Source organism: Tenrec ecaudatus, chromosome X, assembly GCF_050624435.1.
Source record: "Tenrec ecaudatus isolate mTenEca1 chromosome X, mTenEca1.hap1, whole genome shotgun sequence".
NCBI classification, from domain to species: domain Eukaryota; kingdom Metazoa; phylum Chordata; class Mammalia; order Afrosoricida; family Tenrecidae; genus Tenrec; species Tenrec ecaudatus.
The window spans coordinates 89,969,152-89,995,224 of NC_134548.1; the positions used below are offsets into that span (position 1 = coordinate 89,969,152).

The window sequence follows — 26,073 nt, forward strand, 5'->3', positions numbered from 1 at the left end:
GTAGACAACTGAGCATCCTCTTACAGAAAGGTCACAAGGAAGAGATGAGCCAGTCAGTGTGCAGTACAGCTCCGATGAAACATACAATGTTCCTCTAGTTCATTAATACTTACTCCCCCTACTATCATAACCCCAATTCTACCTTACAAATCTAGCTAGACCGGAGCACGTACACTGGTACTGATAAGAGCTCTAAACACATGGAATCCAGGACAGATAACCCCTGCAGGACCAATAATGAGATAGTGATACCAGGAGGGGGAAGGGAAGGTGGGAGGAGAAAGGAGGAACCGATCACAAAGATCTGCATATAACCCTCACTCAGGTGGAACAAACAAACAACAGAAAAGTTGGTGAAGGGAGACAGCGGTCAGTGTGAGACATGAACAAATGAATAATTGAGGGAGGGATAGAAGGGAGGGGGGAAATGAGCTAATACCAAGGGCTAAAGTAGAAAGAAAATGATGATGGTAATATATGTACAAATGCGCTTGACATGATGGATGGATGGATGGATGGATGGATGGATGGGTGGATGGATGGATGGATGGATTGTGATAAGAGCTGCAAGAACCCCCACAAAAAGGATTTTTTTAAGTGAATATTATGTATTGCTAAAAAAAGAATGATGAAAATGTGAGCAACTCTCTGTATGGGTAGTCCTGGAGAATGTGATGCTGATACAAAAGGACAAATATTGTATGAGACCATTGTTATAAAGGAAAAATCAAGACAAAGGTTTTCATAACAAATAGAACAAGCTTTGATGGTTACTGTGGCAAGGGGAAAGGGGAAGCAATAGCTAAAATCATCGTCAACTGGAGTGAAGGGGACAATATTCTACAAGAAGGAGAAGTGAAATTGAAAGTGCTAGGGAAAGCTATGTGGAGGTATGGCAAATACTTTAAATTGTTGAATGGAAAACTGATTATCTGAAAGGGCAATCTCCACCTAATTCACAATAAAAAGTTTAAAGAGAAAACAAAAATAACACTATAGCTATAATACATACCTATCAAAACTCTATAAAAATTTCATTTCCTCTAATTCTTGGTAATGTTTGTGATTGTCAGGATTTTTTTGTATGTTAAAGTTTGATCATTCTAATAAATGTATATCTGTAATTTCAGTTTTAGTTTCCCCAATATTAATGGAATTGTACAATTTTAATGTGCATATTTGTCTTCCCTATATCTTCTTTTTAAAAGTGTGTGTTCGAGTATTTTGCCAACTTTTAAATTGAGTTTTTAACTTTATTATTGATTTTGCAGGGTTCTGTATATAGTCTCAATACAAGGATATATATATATATATATATATATATATATATATATAAAATACTTTATCTGAATGTGTAGACTGAAATATTACTTTATTTTAAATCTGTTTCACAAAACATAGTATTTAAATATTATTATTTTTCTTTTATGCACTGTGCTCTTAGTGTTCTGCCTAAAAACTGCTCAACCCAAGGTCATATACTTTTTTCATGTAATCTTCTAGGAATTTTACACTTTTGTATTTACATTTAGATCTATGATTCATGAAGTATGGGTCAACTTTTTTTCTTCTTTCCTTTCTTGCTTTTTTTATATGTGGATATCCAATTGTTCCCACAGCATAAATGGAAAAATTGCATTTTTTCCTTTTAAATTGCCTATCCCTACTAGTTAAAAGTCACTTGGAAATATATTAAAAGCTCCTGATTCATAGTGATCCTTTGGTAAACAATATAAATGACCATAGTGTTTCCAAGGCTGTAAATCTTTTCAGAATCAGTGTTTCCTGTTAACCTTTTGGAATGTCTGGTGGGTGGGCATACGTTTGTGTTCCTTTGGTAAGTCATTTTACCACTACCAGACTGGGTTAATTAGTGTAGTATTATAGAAAATTTTGTATCAGGGATTGTGAATTGTGAAACTGTGCTGCAGCTTTTCAAAGTTAATTTTACTATTTCATATCCTTTACATTTCCATATCAATTTAGAAATCCTTTGGACAATGCTTACGAAGTCTTGCGGGGATTAAGTCAGGATGGTATTAACTGAAATAGATCCGTTTGTCACAAAATTCTGTCTTCCAATGCAAGGGAATGGTCTATTTCTCCAATTATCAAGTCTTGTTTGATTTCTTTTAGCAGTGTTTTGTAGTTTTCAGCATATAGCATCAGAAGGTACTCTGCTAAACTTACACCTATTTCCTGGTTTGGGAGACTATTTTATGAGTAAAATGAATTTTTTAAATAGAGATAATATTGTTTGTTGTTTTGTTGAGAATATACACAGAGGAACTTAATCTTGAGTTGTTATTATCAATTTGATCTCCTCTAGATAGTATCTATAAATGTGCACATTGCTCAAGGAAAACATTCTTGACCAGTTCATGTAAATTCCTGGTTTAAGAAGTTTTGAGGAAAGTTTGTTAAAGTATTGTGAATTAGGTGAAGCTTTGCAGAACTGATCATCAATTTGATACTCAACAATTCAGACACTTTTTGTTTCATAGCATCTATTGCAATCCCCTCAATTTACCACAATTTCCCATAACGACTCCCTGCTATGTTTCATTTTTCTATTCCTCCTTCTTTCCTAGCCATCTAAACGTTTTTCTTGCTTAAACGTCACCCATTTGATCTTAAATGCTGATTATTCTAACATAGGTGTTAGTTCAGTATTAGAACTGAAAGGTGACTAAGTGCCATATTCTTGGGGATTAGTAATTCGGTTCTCTATGAGTCTGAGTTGTGGTCCAAGTTTTTCTTCCACTCTAATCAGAACTTTCTAATATGATCCTTTGTAGAGGAATCTGTGGTGCTAGCTGGACACCATCTAGTAGTTCTGGTTTCAGGATTGTGGAGATAGTCTAATTCCTCCCAAACATCTTTTCATTTTCATCACTCTTCTTTCCTCCAGACACAGCGAGACTGAGAGTTGCACTTTAATTGGCTGCTCACAAGCTTGTAAGACTCCAGCGCTACTCGTCAAAGTAAGGTGTAGAATACTGTCTTTTATAAACTATGTTATGCCACTTGAACTTGTCCCTGAAGCTCTGGTCCTGAGTCCACAGTCCCAATGGACTCATTTTCTCAGTTTCATAATTTTGGCCCTTGCATGCTCCACCACATTCATGAATATACATTATTTGCAACAATGGTAAATCTATATATATGAATATCCTTTGTCAAACACATATACATAAACACAAATATAAACATAAACATGAACAAACATTTGGGTATAATCCCAGTCACTTTCCCACAACTGTTTAGCCTGTATGTCTATTCAAACATGTGTCCACAAACCTCCACTAGTGCAGGATTGTGTCTATCACAGTATTTCCCTTTTTCACTTTCCCCACCTCCATAATTTCTTGCTAACATTCCTCTAATTGTATATTTTCTTCTCCTTTACTTAAGTTCACACTTAATTTACCTTCTAACCATTGACTTCATCTCCTCCTATCTCTCTCTCCCTGCCATTGAGTCAATGCTGCCTCTGAGCGACCCCTTGTGGGTTTCCATGGCTATAACTATATTTTAACAATCATTTTATTGGGGGCTCGTACCAACTCTTATCACAATCCATACATACATCCATTGTGTCAAGCACCTTTGTGCATTTGTTGCCATTATCATTCTCAAATCATTTGCTTTCTGTTTCACCTCACAAAACCAATTCAACTCTATAAAATTAACCTGTCAGAATATGAATGTATATGCATTTTAACATCTTTATATATATATCTTATTAAATGTATATTGGAATGAATTTAATTGTTATACTTTTGCAAAATGTTTCTTTTTAAAAATCATTTTATTGGGGGCTTGTACAACTCTTATCACAATCCATACACGCTATAACTCTTTACAGAAATAGAAAGTCCAGTTTTTCTTCCATGGAGCTGCTGCTGATTTTGAACTGTCGACCATGAGGATCACAGCCAACCCACAACCACTACACCACCAGAGCTTCATCAATAATTGTTTCTTTCACTGAGAACATCCTTTTTTCAATTTTATAGTAGAGGTCTTGTACAATATTCTTTCCTTTTGAGATTGACTAATTCCACTTAGCATAATGTACTCCAGGTTCATCCAGATACTTTGAAGATTCACTGTTATTCTTTAACATTGCTTAACATTCCATTGTGTGTATGCACTAAATATTATCTATATATTTTTCCACTGCAAGCATTTAGGTCATTTCCATCATTTTGCTATTGTGAATAGAAGTGCAATGAATATGGATATATTCATATGTTTACTTGTGTACAGCTATTTCCCTGGGATGTGTACCAAATAGAAAGATTGCTGGAGCATAAGTTATTTCTATTCTTAAACTTCTAAGAAAGTCCCATACAGATTTGGGCAGTGATTGCACCATTGTACATCCTCATAAGCAGTGCAAGGGGCTTCAAGTGTCTGTAGATTCTCAAGCATTTGTTTTTTTCTGTTTTAATTTTGCTAGTAATACTAAGTGAACTGATAGCTCATTTTTGTGTTCATTTGCATTTCTCAAATGGCTAATTATCACAAGTATCTCTTCATATTTTTGTTGGCCACTGGAATTTTTTGTTGAATATTTGTTTATGTTCTCTGCTCATTTAAAAATTGGTTTACTTATTTTTCTTGTTGAGGTGTTGAAGTTTTTTTTTCTTCTGCAGTCTGTGGGTTCTCTTTTTGCTTTTTAAAGAAATTTTTGGTTCATATGAGTGTCTAATTTTCAGGAGGTCCTAGTCATCTAATTTGTCCTCTGTTGTTTTTTCCCCCCATTATGCTTAATAGAGTTGTGGTAGTTACATAATTTCAGATCAACCTGAAGATATAAAAGGCTAGAGGTGGAGTCTAGCCAGTCAGTCAGGTCACAGCTTGATGGTGCCTCCTTGTGGGCATGACCTTCTCAAAAGGAGGGTCTTGGGAACATCTCTCTCTCTCTCTCTCTCTCTCTCTCTCTCTCTCTCTCTCTCTCTCTCTCTCTCTCTCTCTCTCTCTCTTTCTCTCTCTCTTTTATATTGCTGCTGATGAGCCACTCTGAGACCTGCCAGAGCCCTGTGATGCTTTTACTGCCACTAGATCCACAAGACCTTTCACCCAACCTGTGATCTTCCTGCATTTTGCATCATTCATGTGGCTGCGTGAGTCTGAAGAGGGAATTATTGATAAGTATTGGACTATGGACTTAAGTTGGACGGCGCTGGGATGTTTGCTTGATATATAATTACTTCTTGATATAAAGCTCTCTTACATATATGAGCATTACTAGAATTGTTTCTCTATTCAACTTAGCCCAGCACAAGTGTGTTTTTTGACATGTATTATGGCCCCTATGTTTGTATCCATTCATTTTCATTGATGATCTTTATAGTTCTAGGTTTTACATTTTGGTTTTAGATACATCTTGTGTTTGTCGTTGTGAAATATGTGCCCTTTCATTTTTTTCCTTAAAATTGCTACCCAGTTTTTCAAGCATCATTTTAAAGAGAGTTACTATTCTCCCATTTAATGTGTTTTGCCCTTTGATAAAAACAGCTGTTTATAGGTGAAAGCCCTACCTTGCAGGGCTGGATAGGGCAGAGGTTGTACACTGCTACATATGGGGGCTGGAGGCACAGGGAATCCAGGGTGGATGATACCTTCAGGACCAAGGGTGTGAGGGGCGATGCTGGGAGAGTGGAGGGTGAGTGGGTTGGAAAGGGGGAACTGATTACAAGGATCCACATGTGACCGCCTCCCTGGGAGAGGGACGGCAGAGAAGGGGGGGGAAGGGAGATTCCGGATGGGACAAGATATGACAAAATAACGATGTATAAATTACCAAAGGCACATGAGGGAGGGGGGAGTGGGGAGGGAGGGGAAAAAAAGAGGACCTGATGCAAAGGGCTTAAGTGGAGAGCAAATGCTTTGAGAATGATTGGGGCAGGGAATGTGCAGATGTGCTTTATACAATTTATGTATGTATATGTATGGATTGTGATAAGAGTTGTATGTGCCCCTAATAAAATGTTTAAAAAGTTTTTTTAAATAAATATGAACTAATATTTACTATTTATATTGCACTTCCTTTATTATTAAAGTTCTAAAGTTCCCTACGGTATTGTTTTCCTTCTGGCTGAAGAATTTCTTTTAATTTTTACTTTAGAGTAACTTTCTTTAATTTGTGAACACCTTTATTTGACAATTATTTCTGACATATAATATCATTGACTATGGAACTCTGGGTTGACAACTCTTTTCCTTCAACACTCTATGAGATGTTTCCTCACTATCTTTGCTTCTCAGAATGAATACTTTCTACTCATTTATCATCACGTTCATGGACTATTTGGACTGCTACTGTCATTCTTCTATTGAGTCCATATGATAAATTAAAATATTTTCTCTACTTAGTCATTTCTAAAAGTTTCATTTGATTCTGTTTTGTAGGTTTTAACACTGTGAAGAGTTTATGTCATTGTATTCCTTCCTAAAGTGTTCATTTTTAGGCAATGGGTTACAGTTTCTACTAAGTCCAATATCAGAGTCATAGTATGATTGGGATCTGTTGTCAACTTAAATTATACATAGAATATTTTTAATATTATTGTAGCTTAAATGCCCTGTAGAATATTGATTTGGACAGGGAAATTATCAGGCAATCAACTGTGTCAGGTTCAAGCTGCAAGTTCTCTTTTGACTCCAGTAGACAAAGTGAGTAATTGTAAAAGTATTATGTTGCATTTACTGTTTACCCACACACTGCCTGGGTAGTAGTTCCAATGTGAGTTGAGTTTGTAAAGCCTTTTTATATTGCTTGTATTTGTTCTGTACACAGTAGCTCATGAATGAATGAACTATGTGGGCATTCATATACACTACTAGCATTTTTCCTCAGTTCTTTCCACTCACTCAACATTCCTCAAGGCTCTCTTTTCATAGGTCTCTGGTCCGAAAAATGGATTTTTCTGTACAATTTCTAAATGATTATTCCCAGTCACTGCAGCAAAACTCTAACTGAAGCCATACAGTAAGCCATACAAAACTCTAAGATGAAGTACAGTAAGAAAAGTAAAATCTGTCCATTGTGGGCGATTGCTGGTATTTGAAATTCTACAGGCATATTTTCTAGCATCATAGCAAGCCACTACAGTACAAGAAAATGGCAGTGCTAATAGTTTTGAGTTTGAATCTTAAAAAAAAGGAAATTGCTTTACATTTTCCTCAAAGCTCATAAAGTGAAAATATGACTGACTACACTTGGGAATAAAGTTCAGAAAACATTTTGAAGATATCTGTTTATATATAATGGATAAATATATATTCATATTAATACTGCAGATGAACATATATTACATTTCCTATTATTTACTTTTTATTGTTTCTTTGCGACATAATTCATATATCACATAAATCAATGGTTCAAATACATCTAAAAGAGTTGTGCAACCATTGCCACAACCATTTGGGAACACGTCCTTCACTCTTGCATAAATTGTTATTGTCATATCATGCCCCTCTCAACCTTCCTTGTAGTAATCTCAGGGAAACATTAATCTAGCTGCTGTCTCTAGGTTTTCCTATCCTGAATTTTAAATAAAGCAAATCATATGCAATGAAAAAAAGAAACAACAATCAAATAAAACAGAAAAATCTCATGTCAAAAGAAAGTTGAAAGTCATAAAAACAGGACAAGTTAAAATGGATCAAAAGGGAAAACAAATAGTAAGATATTAAATTTAAACCAAACAATATTTGCAATATTCTATTTTCCAATTCACCTTGTCTATGGACAAGCCTGTCCATATCGTTGTTCAATGGTCTGAGGGAATTCAATAGCAGCTTAATAAACATGGGGACTCTGCAAATGGATTTGGGGTTTTCACTTTCATCCTTAGCCTCCTGCAAAATGGCTGTTCAGAATTCAAGCTCTAAAATCATTCTGTCCTCTGGCCATTTGAAATTTTTGGATCACAAAAACTGGCGTGCTTCTTCTCCATGGACTTAGATAATTTCCAGGCATTAAATAAATAAAAATTTTCCTCATCATGCTAATGCATGTTTCATGTATAAATATATACTGTGCTTCTCCTTAAAATTCTGGGAAATCCAGTGTTTCCTCCTTGGAGGTGGGAAACACCTCTTTCTCTGCTCACTCACTGGGAGACATTGCAGCTGACAAGACACATGGAACTAGCTAGTGCCCTGAGCTGGAGAAGCCATATAGACCTATCCTGATGCAACCAGATCTCGGAAGCCGGGGAAGCCACATAGAGACCCCTGCCATCACTGAGAAAATAAATAAATATATACTGTTGCTTATCAGGTATAATTTAGTGGGGAAACAATTTTAAGGATTTTCACTATGTTCCAATTTCTAAGATGAGTTGAAAAGTAAGTCTCAGTTTGGAAAGCTAAAGTATAAGTCTTAGCTATTTCAGAAACTATTTCCAAAATACTATAAGCACTCTCCAAAATATGAAAAAACAAATAAACTGTCCTATATAAGGCAGCCATTAATATAAACATAATTTATAAAGAATGCTCTAGTAATTGTTGGAATCCTCACTAAAATGATTTTTAGGTTATTGCATCTGATCTTTGTCGTTTGTCTCTCACTTTGTTACCTGTCATTTGTCATGCTGTCAATGGACTTGCCTTTAAAATGTTCGTCTTACTTTTCTAATTTGCTGAAATTTGTCATCCCTAATTGTTTTTCCTTATCTGGTAAAGGTCTCCAGTGGTGCAAATGGTAAGGCCACCAACCTCAAGGTAGGTTAGTGGTTCAAATCCACCCAGGAGGTGCCTCAGAATTAAGTATTAACAACATGCTTCCAAAACGTGTCTTGAAAATTCTATGGAGAATTCCTATTGAGTACGCATGGAGGTCACCTTCAATCAGAATTGACTCCATGGCAACTAACAACAATCTGGTTAAAGACAAGAAAGATCCCTCAGAATCATCCTTACCTAGATTGTTTGGATATCAATTTAGAAACTTTGTAACAGTTTTCTAAATTTCTTGGAGGAGTTCCATGTAAGTGAAGGATTATTACTGAGCTCCTTTAGTGAAGACCTGGTAAATTAAAACGGCTATTTCCTTCTGCACACTATGCAGTACTGGAATAAAATGTGGTTTTCATGAAATATAATTTATGACACTAGTTGTTTAATAACTGGGACAGCTATAATCTCTTTTGTTTAATAATAGATAAATAAGACAAGCGAAAGCTTTAGATGATATGTTAAATTATTATTAACTCAGATGCAATGGGATTGGGATTGGGAGAGGAATGAAGTTGGTGTAGAAACATGGAGCATTTGAATTGCATGAATATACATTAAGACTGATTTCATTTTATTAATTTCAATGTTCTAATGTGGGGAGAGGTCAGTTGCTTACAGACATCCTCCTCTCGGGCAGTTAGTCACCAGACTATATGGCAGGCCTCACTCCCTGCTACTGGGGACAATAAACTATTCCTCCCTGAGGCCTGCCACCAAGCGACCAAGCTTTCTCACCCTACAAATAATGATCTCTATCAGATGAGTCAGAGAACAGGCCAAACTGACTCTGTGATGTCCAAAGTTAAGTTATCTGCCCATCTTATCACATATATACCCCCAAACCCTCCTCTTACTGTTGCATGTATGTCCCTAGACCACCCCCTCTCATTACTGTATTACCTATGGCACAACCCCTCCCTGTGATGTATGTCCTCACCTGTAATTAGGGGGCTTGCACGTCCCTGGAGAAGATAAAAAGCCTGGGCTAGCATTAAAGATGACTCTCTCCCTCCACGTGGACCACCAAGTGGGGCTGAGGGGAGCATGCTACCATGAATCGTGTCTGACTCCATTTATTTCAATACTTCTATTCTATCTCTCATGCTCTCTATAACTTTACTATGATTTTTACTTATCGCTGTGCAATTGCGCTTACCGGACCCATAATGATGTGTTAGGGGCTGGTTTCCCCTGACATTTGGCGCCCATTACGTGGGGTCTTGTAGGAAAAGGACTCTTTTGAGTTATATCCCGTGTAACAATTGTACGGCCTCATCGGACAGTGAGGGTGAATCGGGACTTTTTTTTTTTTGGTTTATTTTTTAAGTGTGTTTTAGTCCGAGTGAGCTATGGGTCAGGCAAAGAGCAAGGATACAGAGTATGGTATCACTCTATGCCACCTCTTGAAGAAACAAAATGTAGTGGTAACGAATAAGAGAATGAAAGAGTTTCTTCAATTGGTAAAGAAATTTAATCCTTCTTTTCCGGAGTCAGGAACCTTCTATATGGAGATCTGGGATAAGGTAGCCATTAACTTAAGAAAAGCTCACAGGGAAGGACCGAGCATACCCATGGAGACCTGGGATCTGTGGGTGCAGATTAAGGCAGTGTTGGAGCTGCTGCAAGGAGAGAGAGCAAAAGATGAAGACCAGCAGAGTAGTGAGAAACCTCTGTTATGCAGACTTAAATCAGGTGAGAAGCAGGCAGAATGAGTTTCAGGCAGATGAAAAGATTTTAAGTGTAGCTGAGAAGGCGAAGTTTGAATCAGGAGATAGCAGAGTAGAAGCATCTGCCCCACCAGAGTATAGCTCAGGGAATCACAATACTATCAAGCAAGCCAGTGCTGGAGGAGAAGAGATTAGCTCCAAAGAGACGCAAACAAGGAGAGGTAACACAGAAGCAGTTGAGAAGACCAGCTCAGAGAATAGAAGCAAAGAGAAATATGGGAAAGCACCTTTACTTTCAAGAGTAGAAAGAGGAATTGCAGAAGGAGATTTAGAGTCCAGAATGGCTTATCCCGTTAGAATTATAGACAGGGAGCCCGACGACAGCACCCCGAAGGGAGTCAAGAAAGGCGATATACTGCCTTTCCCTTTAAGCTACTGAAAGATCGCAAGCAAGCAGTATCTAGTTATGGTCCAGATTCACCATTTGTAATTGGTATGGTCAAGAATATGGCAGATATGGAAAACTGGATACCAGCAGACTGGAAAGCTTTGACAAAAGTGTGCCTTTCCCCTTCAGAGTCTTTGCAATGTCAGATGCTATGGAATGAGGCAGCCCTTGCACGAGCATGCAAAAATGCAAAAGAGGGCACAGATATAGGGGTTCATCAGCTGCTAGGTGATGAGAATTCCATCACAATTGAGGCACAATTAAACTTTGATGAGCAGATTTTTGCTCAAGTTCGAGAAGTCTGTCTTAAGGCTTGGGAGAGATTAATACCATCAGGAAGCAGACGGCCAAGTTACTCAACAGTCAAGCAAGGGAATGATGAGTCTTACATAGATTTTATATCCAGGTTGCAGGATGCTGTCCACAAGAATGTAACAGACAAAGGGGCAGCGGATAATCTTATTCTTACATTAGCATTTGAGAACTCGAATACATCGTGCCAGGTTGTTATACGCCCTTAAAAGGGACAGAGCACACTGTTAGATTATATCAGGCTATGCAGGGATGTAGGGACAGATGAGCATAGAGCCAACCTCATGGCTGCTGCTTTGGCAAGTTACGCCAGACCTAAAGGGAGATGCTTTACATGTGGAGCAGAGGGACATTACCAGAGAGACTGCAGGCAGATATCGCAAAAGAACAGGTCGATTCACAGCGGAAACGACCCAGGGAAAGAGTCCGAGGGAACTGGGCTCTGCCCCTGCAGTGAGAGAAGTAGTCACTGGGGAGAGCATGGGCATTCAAAGTTTAGCAACAGAGGACATTTACCTGGAAGTAACGCCCAGCCAAGAAACGTGTAGTGGGGTGTGCTCCGAGCCCCTTTGAACGGAGCTTGATACAAACCCCACCCAGCAGAACATGGGAGGCAAGGTGTCTGCAGCCAGAGCAAAGATCTTAAAGAGAAACTGCAGGCATCCCCCAGTCTCACAGCAGAAGACCAGACCTAATCAAACAGGCAAAAAGCCCAACCCCTGCTATGGCTGCTGTAACCTTGATTAACCAAGAGAAAGCTCAGAAGCCCTCACAGCAGTTTGCTGATTCTAAAGAACAGGAGCTTCTTATTGAAAGATTAATACAGTTGTTATTAGGAAGTTTTAACCTAAGTACTCAAGAAATTAAAATTGATACTGGAGTTGACAAGAATTGTGAAGAAAAGCCAAAAGCTGTAATTGAATCAGAAATTAAGAGTGGTTATTGGGGTTCACTACCTAAAAGAACTATGGGATGTTTATTAGGAAAGTCTAATGTAAATTATCAAGGTGTTCTGATAGTTGCTGGAATTATTGGACAAGATTATGAAAAGGTTAAGGCAGTGATGAATTCTGATATATCATGGTTTATAAAAGAAGATCGCTTAAGCCAATTTTTGCTTCCTTGCATTCCTAGAGTAAAAATGTATGTCTATCAGGAAGGAGTACTTGAGAAGTTCGACCACCCTTTAAATCAAGGGGTCTTCTGGAATGTCGTTGTGGGGAAACACCAGTGCCCCCACATGGAATTAGAAATTGAAGAGAAAAGGTTTTTAAACCTTGGATGTAGGGTCATTTCTTTAGGGCATTCAGGAGGGCCCAAGACCCTCCCATTAACTTCCCCTAAACCCAGCTTGGTAAGAATGAGTGAAGTTAACCAAGAGAGACGATTCCAAGGTTGTAAAATCGTACTGTGTACGAAGGCTGAAGGGCAAAGCGGCATAATTGAGCCTGTAACCTTATTGGTAAACTTGGAGAAAAAAATGTCTGTTTGGTAAGTTGCCTCAAGAACAGCTGAACAAAGTTATTAAGAATTTTTTTGTCTTTCAAAGTATGATAAGAAGTTCTCCCAATCAGTTAGCCCTCTTAATGCTCTGAGAGCTGAGAGCGAAAGTTTACTTAACAATGAAGGCTATCTAACTAGCCCTTATACTGAGTCAAAGGCTAGCAAGTTAACTGAGACTGCTAGCAGTGCTTTGAAATCTGAATTGTTAAAACAGAAGGGTGAGAAGAGGAATCCTATGTGTGACAAAGTTCATTTAGTCATTTTAACCAAAAATGTTTTCTCCTTACTAAAAGCTTGTAATAAAACGAGGGAAGATAAACACGTTTTCAATTCTACAGAGAAAATTGATCCTAAGAAATCCGAAGATGATGGAAAGCACGTTTGGGATCCAGGGCCATTCACCTGGAAAAAGAGCTATGCATTTATGTTTTAACAGAATAAAGCTGTTGGACTCCCTTTAAAAGCACACAACCACGTTTGGAGAAAAATGGACAAGGAAGAGGTGGAGAAGCCACCCAATATTAATCATAATTCCGTTTTCAGGTTAATGACACCGCGAAGAGAGGGGCTATTTGTTTATATTTTCACGGGCAAAGGAGATAGGTGGATTTCTCTTCAGCCAGCAAGACCTAGAGGAAAGCAGGGAAGCTGATGTGTGACCTGATCCCACTGTCCTGTTACTGAAGTTATCCAAAACGTCAAGGAGACCTGGCAAATTCCTGAGAATGGTGATTGCTGACTGCTGAGATATTCCGTTGCTAAGAGACTTTGGGACTCTATCATAACTGAACACTTTATACAATAGTGACTGGACTATTACTGCAGACTTTTGCTAAAAGATCAAGATTTTGCACTTGTCAGTGTTGTAATGTGATTGGAATGTAACTGATTTCTGTAACTCCTTACCTATATAATATAACACTGCATGGTTGGGATCTGATTAGGAAACATTTGCAAGGGTTTAAGGGAAACATTTCATTGGATGTTGATCAGCTTAAAAAGGATATTTTCTATACATTCAAAGAAAATCTTGAGGCATCTCCTGGCTCTGATATAATTAAGCAGTTGGTGAGTGGCATGGAAGGGTTGGACCTGCAAGCTTGGGTGCAAAGTATCTCATATAGCTTAAGTTCCAGTCTGACTGTGCTGTTTGTCATCATAATTGTGATGCTTGCAGTCTCCTGTCGCTTCTATAGGAAGCTGAGAGATATGAAGAGAGACCATGTTGCTTCCGTTGCACTATTGAATCTTAAACGTAATGCAGAGAGGGGAGATGTGGGATACTAGCACTGTAGAGAAATAAAACTGGGGCTTATTCCCTGACTTGAACGGAGGGAATCTGGAAGACTAGAATTCCACGGCTGGAAGACCACCACTCTGGTAGTTGGGGGATATAGTCCAGGTACAGTTTCTTGCAGTTGTCTAAGTTTTCCACAGTTTCTCCCTTAAAGATGTGCTGCAGAGTGAGCACGTGGTTGATTCATTCTCCCTATAGAAGCAGACATTCCTATTTGGTTCTATTTTCTTCCCGCCACGGCATCCAGCCCCTCTCATACCTTCCTCCAATAGCAGATGGACATAGAGGGACTTTATCCTCCATGCCTTGGTTCAAAATGTTTCTATTAAGTCTGAATTCTTGGCTATATTAATTGGGTCATGAAGTTTTGCCTTGACAGCTTTTAATGTATAGAAAATAACCACGTCGCCTATGTGGCTTTTGAATTTTATATATAAGATAAAAGGGGGACTTGTGGGGAGAGGTCAGTTGCTTACAGACATCCTCCTCTAGGGCAGTTAGTCACTATATGGTAGGCCTCACTCTCTGCTACTGGGGACAATAAACTATTCCTCCCTGAGGCCTGCCACCAAGCATTCTTGCCCTACCTATAATGACCTCTATCAACTGAGTCAGGGAACAGGCCAAACTGACTCTGTGATGTCCAAAGTTAAGTTATCCACCCATCTTATCACATGTATACCCCCAATCCCTCCTCTTATTATTGCATATATGTCCCTAGACCACCCCCTCTCATTACTGTATTACCTATGGCACAACCCCCCTCCCTGTGATGTATGTCCTCACCTGTAATTAGGGGGCTTGCACGTCCCTGGAGAATATTAAAAGCCTGGGCTAGCATTAAAGATGACTCTCTCCCTCCACGTGGACAACCAAGTGGGGCTGAGGGGAGCATGCTACCATGAATCGTGTCTGACTCCATTTATTTCAATACTTCTCTTATATCTCTCATGCTTTCTATAACTTTACTACGACTTTTACTTATTATCGCTGTACAATTGTGCCTACCGGACCCATAATGATGTGTTAGGGGCTGGCTTCCCCTGACATTCTAATAATATACAATGGGAAGTCAATAGGCCAAGTTCACCACTGCTGATTTGTACCAAGGAAAGTTTTGTATTCAACTGTCTGCACAATGTAGGATAATTGACTTTTCTTTTCCCCTCACCATTTTGGTAAAATTGAGAGTATGACATAAGAACAAGGATCTTTAGCTTCATCATAGTATACTATAAGTTCCTAAAAAAAACCAATAAATTAAAGTTCTTTGTCTTTTTCTTTACTACCTTCCAAAATAGTCCCCGGAATAGAGCATCATGAGTGGTAACGTAGAGAGTCAATGAAAGAGGAAGACCTTCAGTGAGATGGATGGACACAGTGACGTCAACTGATTCAGACATAACAAATTGTAAGGACACCACAGGCTGGGTAATTTAATCATGCAGTGCGTAGGGTCATCGTGCGTTGGAACCAACTTGACGGCAACTAACAACAAGAACAAAGCAATGTCTAGGACCTAGTAATAGCTCAAATAAATTGTGAAGTGGTACCTCCTCCTAAATTCTTTTAAAAGTTTGTATAGATTTGGAATTAAAAACCCCACTCCGCACTTCTTGGCATGGTCGGTTCCATCATTACACAAAATTCAGCATTATGGGAAAATGGAAGGTGACTACATCATATCCCAAAATTAAGGATAACTACATCATTACAAAAGTGTGAAACTATATTATTACATTAACTGCCAGATCAATAAGAATCATAACTCATCAATTTTATATATAACCCAACCATCACAAGTCAGAGATACCCTCACCTTTCACCTGTGTTTGTTACTGCTAGGCATATATCATTAAGGCACAAAATGATTTATTATTTTCTTAAATTTAACATGCCATATGATAAATAATTCTGGAATAAGTGTATTTCTTTCTTAGGTGCTTTGTATAATTCACCATCAAAACTATTTGGGCTTATATAATCTTCTAACAAAGAAGACTTTTAATTACAAATTCATGGTATGTAATAGCTGTATAATGCTCTGGTATTGTATTTTTCCTTGAATGAGTTTTGTTGTTGTATTTTAAAGAAATGTGTCCATTGTCTCTAAGTTATTGAGTCTACATTTGTTGGATCTGTATTTTAATGATATTGGAAAGTCTTGCTTCAGGGAAATGGGTGTGAAGAAACAAAACAAACACATAGCTTCCAGGGTTCCAGAATTCCAGTAGAAAATAACAAGTTAGTGTAATTATAGATGTTAACATATAGAAAACAGATCTTGTGCAAATATTAAAATCCACACCCAGGGCTTCTTTTGTATAGATATTATAAACAATAAGCAATACTTCAACTACACACCTTTCTTGTAGAAAGGTTCTCTAGCATGAGTTGCTTTATTATGAAGAGAAAAAGTTTTAAGAATCTCACAGTGGAAACAATGTAGTATGGACAGACTCTAGTGATCGAACACGCTCCTTTTACTGTAAAATGAGGACAATTTACAGAGCAAGTACTAGCTGTGGGTATTATGACACAACCCAATTTTCCAGACCCAAAGGCACTCCCAGCTAAGGATGACACAAACTATGACCCCAGCCAGCAGTCAGATTGGTTCTCTGAAATCTGGTTACTTGCTGTTCAGTTTATGCAGCCCAAGGTAGATGGCACTTTTAATATACTGTGTTTTGAACATAAGTCTTAGACTAATTTCAATGGAGTGAAGGGATTCAATAATGTCTACTATTTCTCTTTAAAGTAGAAGATAAGAAAATGTGCTATAAACAGTGGGGATTGTAATAATTAAGATACTATATCCATAAGAAGGACTTAACACCATTTTGAGATATTTTCCTGCACTTAATAATTTGTTATTGATGTATAGGTCTATCTAATAGTTTCTTTTAAATCTAGATCAACCATAGAATTTTTAAGCTGGAAATGTAATCAGATATTATAAGATTATACCCCTTACCTCATAGCTAAATAAGTTATGTGAACCAATATAGGTATGTGAATCAGTATAATCCATAATTTCTTTTACTAAGAGTATTTAAACAGATGAACCCCTCAAGACCAGTGGTGAGAGTGGTGATACCGGGAGGGAGGAGGCAAGGTGGGGTAGAAAGGGGGAACAAATTACAAGGATCTATATACAACCTCCTCCCTGGGGGATGGGCAACGGAAAAGTAGGTGAAGGGAGATTTTGGGCAGTGTAAGATATGATAAAATAATAATTTATAAATTATCAAAGGTTCATGAGGGAGAGGGAAGTAGGGAAAAATGAGGAGCTGATTCCAGGAGCCCAAGCGGAAAGCGAGTGTTCTGAGAATGATGAGGGCAATGAATGTATAAGTGTGCTTTACACAATTGATGTATGTATGGATTGTGATAAGAGTTGTATGAGCCCCAATAAAATGATTTTTTAAAGAGTATTTAATTTATATCATAGCCTCTTTACTATCAATTTCCTTTTGTTCAAAACTTACCATAGTGCAGAACACAAATTTACTAAATATATGCCTTTGCTGATGATGATCTTAAACATCAACTACAGGCATCAGTGACTGATTACTTCAGTAAAAAGATTAGAGGATGACATCATCCCCAAAGGCCATAAGTCTCTGAACTAGGCAGACAAATAATGACCTCCCAAGGATGTCTACATTCTAATTTCCAGATAGTGTTAGGTCATATAACAAAGGTGCAATAATGTTGTAGATGGAAATAAGATAGCTAATCAGAAGCCCTTAAAATAGGGATATTATTTTAGTTTTTGTGAATTGGCCCAATGTAATACACCTCCTTCCCCCCCCCAAAACAAACAAACAAACAAGCTCACTGTGATCAATTCAATTCTGACTCACAATGATCCTATAGGAAAGAGTAGAACTGCCTCTTTGTGTTTTCCAAGCTATAAATCTTTCTGGGAACAGAAAGGTTCACCTTTCTCCCATGGAGAGGCCGATGAATTCAAACTTATGACCTTGTGGTTAGCATTCCAACAGGTAACGCACTACACCATCAGGGATCCAATGTAATTACAAGGGTTTGTAAATATGGAAGAGGGAAATTGTGGAGTTACTGTTGGCCTGAAGAAATATAAGATTTAACCAGCCAGTGATAGCTTTAAATATGGAAGGGGAAAAAAAGTCAAGGGATGTAGGCAGCCTCTAGAAACAGGAAAGGGCAATAAAGTGTTTATTCAGCCTAATCCATTCTATGGATATACCACATTTTGTTTATCCATTCATTTGTTGATGGAGACTTAGATTATTCACATCTCTTCACTATTGTGAATAGTACTGTAAAGAATATACTCATACCACTGAGTGGCCATTTTTAATGCTGTTATTCTATTGTGCTAGAATAATGGAGATGAGTCAAGGCTGGTCATTCTAATACCCAATGTCATATTTTCACTGATCAAAATATATTTTTTCCTCCACATATTACAATGTCTGGAATTTCCTCCAATTGTTGCTTTGTTTAGGCAATTTCTAGCTAATAAAAGCTTGATCTATGAAAGGGCAAAGTTATTGGGGAATGGATCTTAGATAATTAATTTCCTAAATGTCACCATTATTGTATCCATAACACACAAATTAGGTAGCCTAAGTTAACCAAATAAAATATAAAAGTAATACATAATATAGTATAAACGCATTATATTATAATTTCCCCTTTTGTAAAACCCAGTAGAGAAACACTTTCATCTTCGCTTGATACTTGGCAAGAGTAAAGAATAGTTTCATGCCATTGAAACTACTAGAGGTCAGTCCAATAGTCCTTCCCCTGAAGCCCAAATGGTGCTAAAATACTTAGAGGCTCAAAAAGAGAGATATATTAGAATTTTCTTAGATACACACACACATTCAAAAATTGAATAAATACAGGTCATAACTTAAAAACAAAACAAAAAAAAAAAACAAACTCACTGCCATCAAGTTGATGCTGAACTCCTAGCAACCCTATAGGACAGGGTAGATCTGTCACTATGAGTTTCTGAAACTGTAACTGTTCATGCTGAAACCTGTTCATTTTGGGTGACCTTGTTGGTATTTGAAATATCAGTGACAGAGTATCCAGTGTCCTTGCAGCAAACAAGCCACAACAGAATGACAGACTAACAGGCAAGAGGTGGAATATGGGGTATTATTGCTGATGTCACATGGACCTTGGCTGAAAAGCAAAGAATACCAGAAAGATATTTACTTGTGTTTTATTGACTATGCCAAGGCATTCAATTGTGTAGAACATAACAAGCTATGGATAATCTCGAGAATTCCAGAACATTTCATTGTGCTCATGCAGAACTTGTCCATGGATCAAGAGGCAGTTGTTAAACAGAACAAAGGAATACTGCATGGTTTAAAATCAGGAAAAGTGTCATCAGGGTTGTATCCTCTCATCCTACTTATTCAACCACATGCTGACCAAAAAAATGCTTATTTGAGAAGAATGCATCATCCGGACTGGAGCAAGACTTAATAACAACTTGAGATGTGCAGATACCACAACCTTGCTTGCTGAAAGTGAGGAGGACTTAAAGCATTTGTTGATGAAGATCAAGGTTTGCAGCCTCCAGTATGGATTATGATTCAGTGAAAATAAAACCAAAATCCTCACAACTGGACCAGTAGGTAACATCACGATAAATGGTGAAAAGGTTGCAGCTTTCAGGCATGCTGTCTTGCTTGGATCCACAATCAATGCTCATGGAAGCAGCAGTCAAGAGATCAAAAGACACATTGCATTACCTAAATCTGCTGTGCAATAACTCTCTAGAGTATTTAAAAGCAAGGATGTTACTTTCAAGACAAAGGTGCCCCTGACCCAAGTCATGGTATTTTCCATTGTCTCATACGCATGTGAAAGTTGGGCATTGAATAAAGAAGACTGAAGAAGAATCGATGTATTTGAATTGTGCTGGAGAAGAATATTAAAAACACCAAAGGACTGCTGAAAGAACAAACTATCTGTCTTGGAAGAAGTAAGGCCAGAGTGCTCCTTAGAGGCAAAGACGATAAGACTTCTCGCATGCATACTTTGGATATGTCAGGAGCGGCTATCCATGGCGAAGGATATCATGTTTGGTAAAGTAGAGGGGCAGGAAAAAACAGGAAGTTTCTCAAGGAGATGGTTGTACCAATAGACTCAAGCAGAGGAACAACTGTGAGGAGGGCACAGGACTGGGCAGTGTTTTGTTCTATTGTGCAGAAGGTCACTATGGGTAGAACCTGACTCAATGACACTTAACAACAAGAGTTGTTAAGAGTACTAACTCCAGATGACACCTATCTTAAAGCCCAGGCTCTCCCTTTCCTTGATATAAGACCTTGGACTAGCCACCCAACTTTTCTTGTATTGTTTTATTCATCCACAAAATGAGTCATAAGAGTTGTTACCTCATAGTGTTTCCCTGAATTCAATGATGAAATATATACAAATGTCTTTATCTAGTAGCTGACACACAGAAAATACTCAATATGTTAGCTATAATTTTTACTTAACCTACTTAAATATTTCTATATAAGATGTAGAAGAGGGAAAAAAGTTAAGGAAACAAAAGGAGAATAACTTTAAATTCAACAATAACAGGAATAATATTCAAAGACTATTTGGAGCCCACGTACAAATTACCGTCTGGATGCGTAAAGCATCTCCTTTGGGCATGAAGGAGTCATATGTTTGGCTGGTTGTTTTAAGAACCTTAAGAGAAGCACACACAGAAACCAATGTTTATTGTACATTTTTTATAATAGGCAAAATGTGAAAAAATCTAAATATCTACCAAAAAATGAATGGTAAACAAAATGTGGTGTACACACACAAATACTCAGCCATAAAGAGAAATGAAGTCCTTATGTATTTCACAATATGAATCTTTAAAATATCATTACATCAGTCACAAAAGGACAAATACTGTCTAGTCTTACTTATATAACTTAAGAATATCAAGAAAGCAAAGACAATTACTGAGAAGACATGGAGAGGGAAAGGGGTAGTTTTTGCTTACAGGAGCACAAAATTAATGTTAATGGTGATGGAATGATTTTGAAAGTAATAGAAAAATGGGGCACAATGTGAAGAGTGTAATCAATATCACCAAATTGTACATTTAGAAATTGTTGATATAATGTATGTTTTGTTATGTATTTTTTCACCACCATTTTTTACAAAAGAAGAAAAATTTTAAGGGATTGTACTCAATTCAAAGAAAAAAAGAACCTAGAAAGAAGCTAAGGAAATATTTACCTAAAGTTCTGTCACACTGACAAATAATAGGTTTAGAGATGATAAAAATCAGCCCAATTGTATAAAGTCTTGTAAGACAACTGAAGAACAAAGAAGATAGAGCAATTGTTACCGTTTTCTTTATAGATAATAGATGTAAAATGTAGTATTTAATTGACATGATATAACCGCATTTATACATGCCATGGATGTACATATATCTCTGGTTTAATCCAAGAGGTTCTGCTATTAGAAAGCAGAAGAATGATTCTCCATTTGCAGAGACTAATTTCAATGCATTTCCTGAAAATGTTATGCAGGATGGAAAGGTATCAGGGTATCAATAATAGCTTATGAATATACCTTAGGTCTGCCAACTTTTTAGACAGAAGAGTCAATCCTGTCCCTCACAACAATTTAAAAATTATGCTAGAGCCATAAATAATTCTGTACAAAAAATGAAACCACTATTATCTCAATAATATCCTTTACAAATTTTCAGTTTAACTTCAGAGTTAAATGTATATACCAAGAGATTCACCTATGACTCATGAGATGCAGTTTGCCAACTCCAGAAATATACTAACCCTAACTCCTTTTATGCAGCATTATCTCTAGCTAGAATTATCACCCTTTACTTACAAACAATTATATCTCAGTGAACATATGTTAATACACCATCAATTTCAATTTTTGCTCATTACTGACTCTGAAATCAAATAGAGAAGTAAAATATTTTATATCATTAATGATTACACTGTACAAAACATAATCCTCTCTGACACACGGTGCAATTTTAAAAGTAGAGTAAGCTAAATTGACATATGCACATATATTATAGGACTGGGTAGAACTGCCCCTTTGGGCTTCCAAGGCTATTACTCTTTGAGGAAGTAAAAAGCCTCATTTTTCCCATCAGTGTTGATAACAGACTTTAATTTTCTGGGCTTCTTTGTAATATCCAAAATTAGAAGATTGACTTATTGCTAACAGGTCCTTACAATTCAAGTTCTGCAATTTAAATGAAAAAAATCTATTTCCTTTCTCTCATTCAGATAATAACTATAAAATAGGCTTTAAAATATATGTCTCACTTGTATTTTTTCATAATTTATTTTAATCCGTCTAAAGTGAGAAGTGTATTCTCCAGCACTTTATCCATCCAGTTTTATCTCTCCGTTTAGGAAAATCTCATTATATACTATGCAAATGAAGTAAAATGAAAATATATGAGGGAGTTTTACATGATATACATAGTAAGAAAAGAACTCAAGGAGAAAGAATCTTCTATTACTACATAGAATATTGATAGCTCACTTACAATAATCTATTTCAGTAATTTTCAAATTTTAGGTTATGACACCCTTCTGGATTGCTATATATCCATGTTCCTGAACTCCGAACCTCGATGTGACATTGGGATAGAGCTGCAAAGTGAAAGAGTACCGAAGTCAGATCTGTAAAATGTCTGTATATTAAATTAAGATCACACTTCACTTCAAGTAACACTTGAGTTCTGTGGAAGCCCAAGATGTATGACAACTACTATGTAATAACAATTATGGCAGCCATCACAATGATTTGCTCTGATGGGAGAGATATGCAAATGGAAGTTATCACGGAGTCAATGGAAGACAACAATTGTAAGATACAATGCAATAAAAAGTGAATAATTCGTAGATTTTAAAAGGAAGATACCAGATGCAATGTCATTAAATAGAAATACAGAATACGGGAAGATCCTCTAACTTAGTATTTTTCAAACAGAGACCATTACAGACAATACCAACTCTGTGATAATGTTATCAGAGCCTTTTTATGAGGCTCTGATATATTTGGAGGCCACTCACTACAAAGAAACCTCAATAATGCCTTTTCCCTGCCATAGGCAGGGTTTTTCTATCACCAGAGGAGCTCTTAAAGAAACCCTGACCATGCACTCGTTAAATGCTTGGTTGCTTAGCGAAAGCTCGCTATGAGTTAGAATGAAAGATTCAACAGTTATTTATGTTTTTGTTTAGAGAGCTTTTCTTGCCTGACAATTATGAATAATGTTTCACTTCCAGGCAGATATCTTTATTGCACTTTGCTTTATTGTGCTTCACAGATACTGCATTTTTGTTTCTGTTTTTTTAATTGAAGTCTTATAGTAACATGCTTTGATAAAGGTAGTAATCATCATCAAATTTTTTCTGACACCATGTGCTTATTTGGTGTTTCTGAGTCACATTTTGATAATTCTTACAATATTTCAAGCTTTTTCATAATGCTTGCACACTTAATACAATACAGTATAAAGTAAACATAAGTTTTATATGCACTGGGAAGCCAAAAAAATTCTTGTGACTCTATAGTTGTATTAACTTATTTTGGTGGCCTGGAACCAAATACAACATATCTATGAAGTATATCCTTGTATACAGTTATCCCCATAACAATATTTGTTCACTTCCCAAGGAATTATTTTCTGTGGGAAAAATAAGATTTATAGCGACACCTATTTCAATTAGTCAGAAACGAACTGTGGACAGGGTGATAAAAAAGAAAATTATAGTGTTGCAACCATTAAGTACATATTTAAAGTCTATTTGAGGTTTGAAAATGGTCTGACACAAAGGGCAAATAAGAAAACAACACAAAACAGGCTATAAGTGACAAATACGGTAGGAATTCCAAAAAAGAAAAGCAATAACAGTTGGTTTAATGTTGGAAGGCTTTTATGAAGAGGAGCAAGTTGAGCTGAGCTTCCAAAGCAGGTATTTAAATAAGAATAGAGATAGCATCTTAGGTGTCTGTGGTGCAAGAAACAAAGTTCTGGAGGTAAATTGTTCAGAAGAAATTAAAAAGAGCCATGCACCAAAGAATAGAATAAAACAAGGGGTCTGTGGTAGAATGAGGGGAGATTAAGAAATACTTTGAAATCCAGGTGGGATTGGTTTTGGCACAATAGAAAACACAGATTGAAGAAAGTTTTATTGAAAGAAAATGACCGTGAAAGATATGTTCATAGACCATCAGTATGGCAAAATGAATTCGAGAAGTTAGTGACTAACATCAGGGATATGGGGCATAGGTGAAGGCTATAGGATCCGGGTGATAAGATTGTAGAATCAGCGAAGGATGATATGAGAGTTTTCCAAAGAAATGTCACTAAGGCTTGAGAATGTCTTAATTATGAGGAAATGAAGAAGATTCTAGATTAGGCTGGAATCCATAATTACATAGTGAAACTGAATTAATAACACGATTTTCTCCATTGACAAGCAAGCAGATTATCCCTGATAATATCTGAGTAGTATAGCCCCTCGCAATGAAAGAGAAATAAAGTTCCTCGTCATAGCATTTGGCTTTGGCGGTTCTAGCAGAAAAACAGAAGTACCTAATGGCACCAAATCTAAAATAGGAACTGAAGATTTCTAAGACACTATTCCAAGAAGTAAAAAAAAACCCAGAAAGGTGTTTCCTGAGTCTACACAGCGGATATCATTCTAAATTTCTCCAACGAGCTTATGGTTCCAATTAACCGAATAACGCCTAAAATTAGAGTTCCTTGAAGTTGGATTCATTTGGGTAAGACAGTACATCTTTGAGCTTTGTTGTTGTTTGTTTCCAAACGGTTCCGCGTGTCCATAATTTCGTCTCCATTATTCTAAACTGAGTATCTATAATTTGGGGATTTGCCTTCTAAAATTTACGTGGACCATCTTAGGGCTGGCCTGAGTATGGCTAGATTCAAGGCAGCTGGCAGATAGCTCATCAGCTCGCGCTGGAATCACCTGAACCTTTTCCACACTCTGCCTTGCCCTCGCTAAACCTTAATGCTTCCGAGGAGCGCGAAAAAGCGCCTGCGCAAACTCCAGCCCCTTTCCCGTCGCCAGGAGCCCCACCCCTCGAAGGGAACTAATGCGCAGGCGCCGAGCCTTCCTAGCGTCTGGTTAGGGCTGTGAGAAAGCTACTGTCCAGCGAAATCTAGAAGTGGTAGAATTCATTCTTTTCCCTTCTTCGGAGGCGGCGTCGCCACCTCCTTTTGACTATGGAGCTGGAAACGAACGCCAAACGTGGTGCTCTCACCTACCACGGCCCTTTTCGCTTCTACTGTGTCCCCTGCCTCTTAGTGTGCATCTCATTCCTATCCGCGCTCTGCCGCCAGCCTGTGCCCAAAGGGTAAATGAAGGCGGGTGGCTCCCCAGAGGCTGCACCGGGATGTTGGCTGCCTCTGTAGGCGGCGGAACCTTTGGGCCCCCCACCGGGCAGAGCGGTATCAGGGTGCTTTGCCCTCCCTCAGTCGTCCTTCACACCCACCCATGTGGGGGGCTTACCTCGGGGCGTGGTGTGGTCACCGGAGGGATCAGGAGATCCCAGATCAGGCCGGTGCTGGGGCAGACCGATTCGGCGAGATTTTTCCTGGGTCTCCACTGCCGCCACAGACAATGAAATCAGCGTGTCCGATCATCAATTCTCATCATGATTGTGACGTCACAAAAGACAGCGGCCAATGGGAGCTCGAGATCAGCTCCGGACAGTCCCTGGCCTCAGCCCAGAACCCAAGAGTGGGGAGGGGAAGGCGAGATGGCTGCCTGCATTGGGGCTGCCTATTCCCTGTACAGATCAGCTGAATTCATGACCAGACTTCGCTGAAGCGCTCTCTCCCGAAATAGCTGTGAATTCCCAGCATCCTTGTGTTTTTTCCCCCAAACCAAACGCATTGCTCTTCAGTGAATTCTGACTCATAAGGATCCTCTAGGACAGAGTAGAACTGTCCCACAGGTTTTTCAAGACTGTAATTAATCTCCAGTGAAACAGACAGCCACATCTTTCTCCCATGAAGCGGCTGCTGGATTTGAACTACA

The 26,073-nt window shown here is 37.9% G+C and overlaps 1 protein-coding gene across 2 annotated transcripts in view; it reads right to left on the reverse strand.

Moving 5' to 3' along the window:
• The window catches only part of HDX (highly divergent homeobox), a 246,619-nt gene extending 220,950 nt beyond the window's left edge, over window positions 1-25,669 (reverse strand). For both annotated transcript variants that reach the window (XM_075539089.1, XM_075539088.1), the window contains exon 1: window positions 25,543-25,669. The gene's annotated coding sequence lies outside the window, so the exon portion shown is untranslated. The remainder of the gene's footprint in view (window positions 1-25,542) is intronic.
• Between the last annotated feature and the right edge of the window lie 404 nt (window positions 25,670-26,073).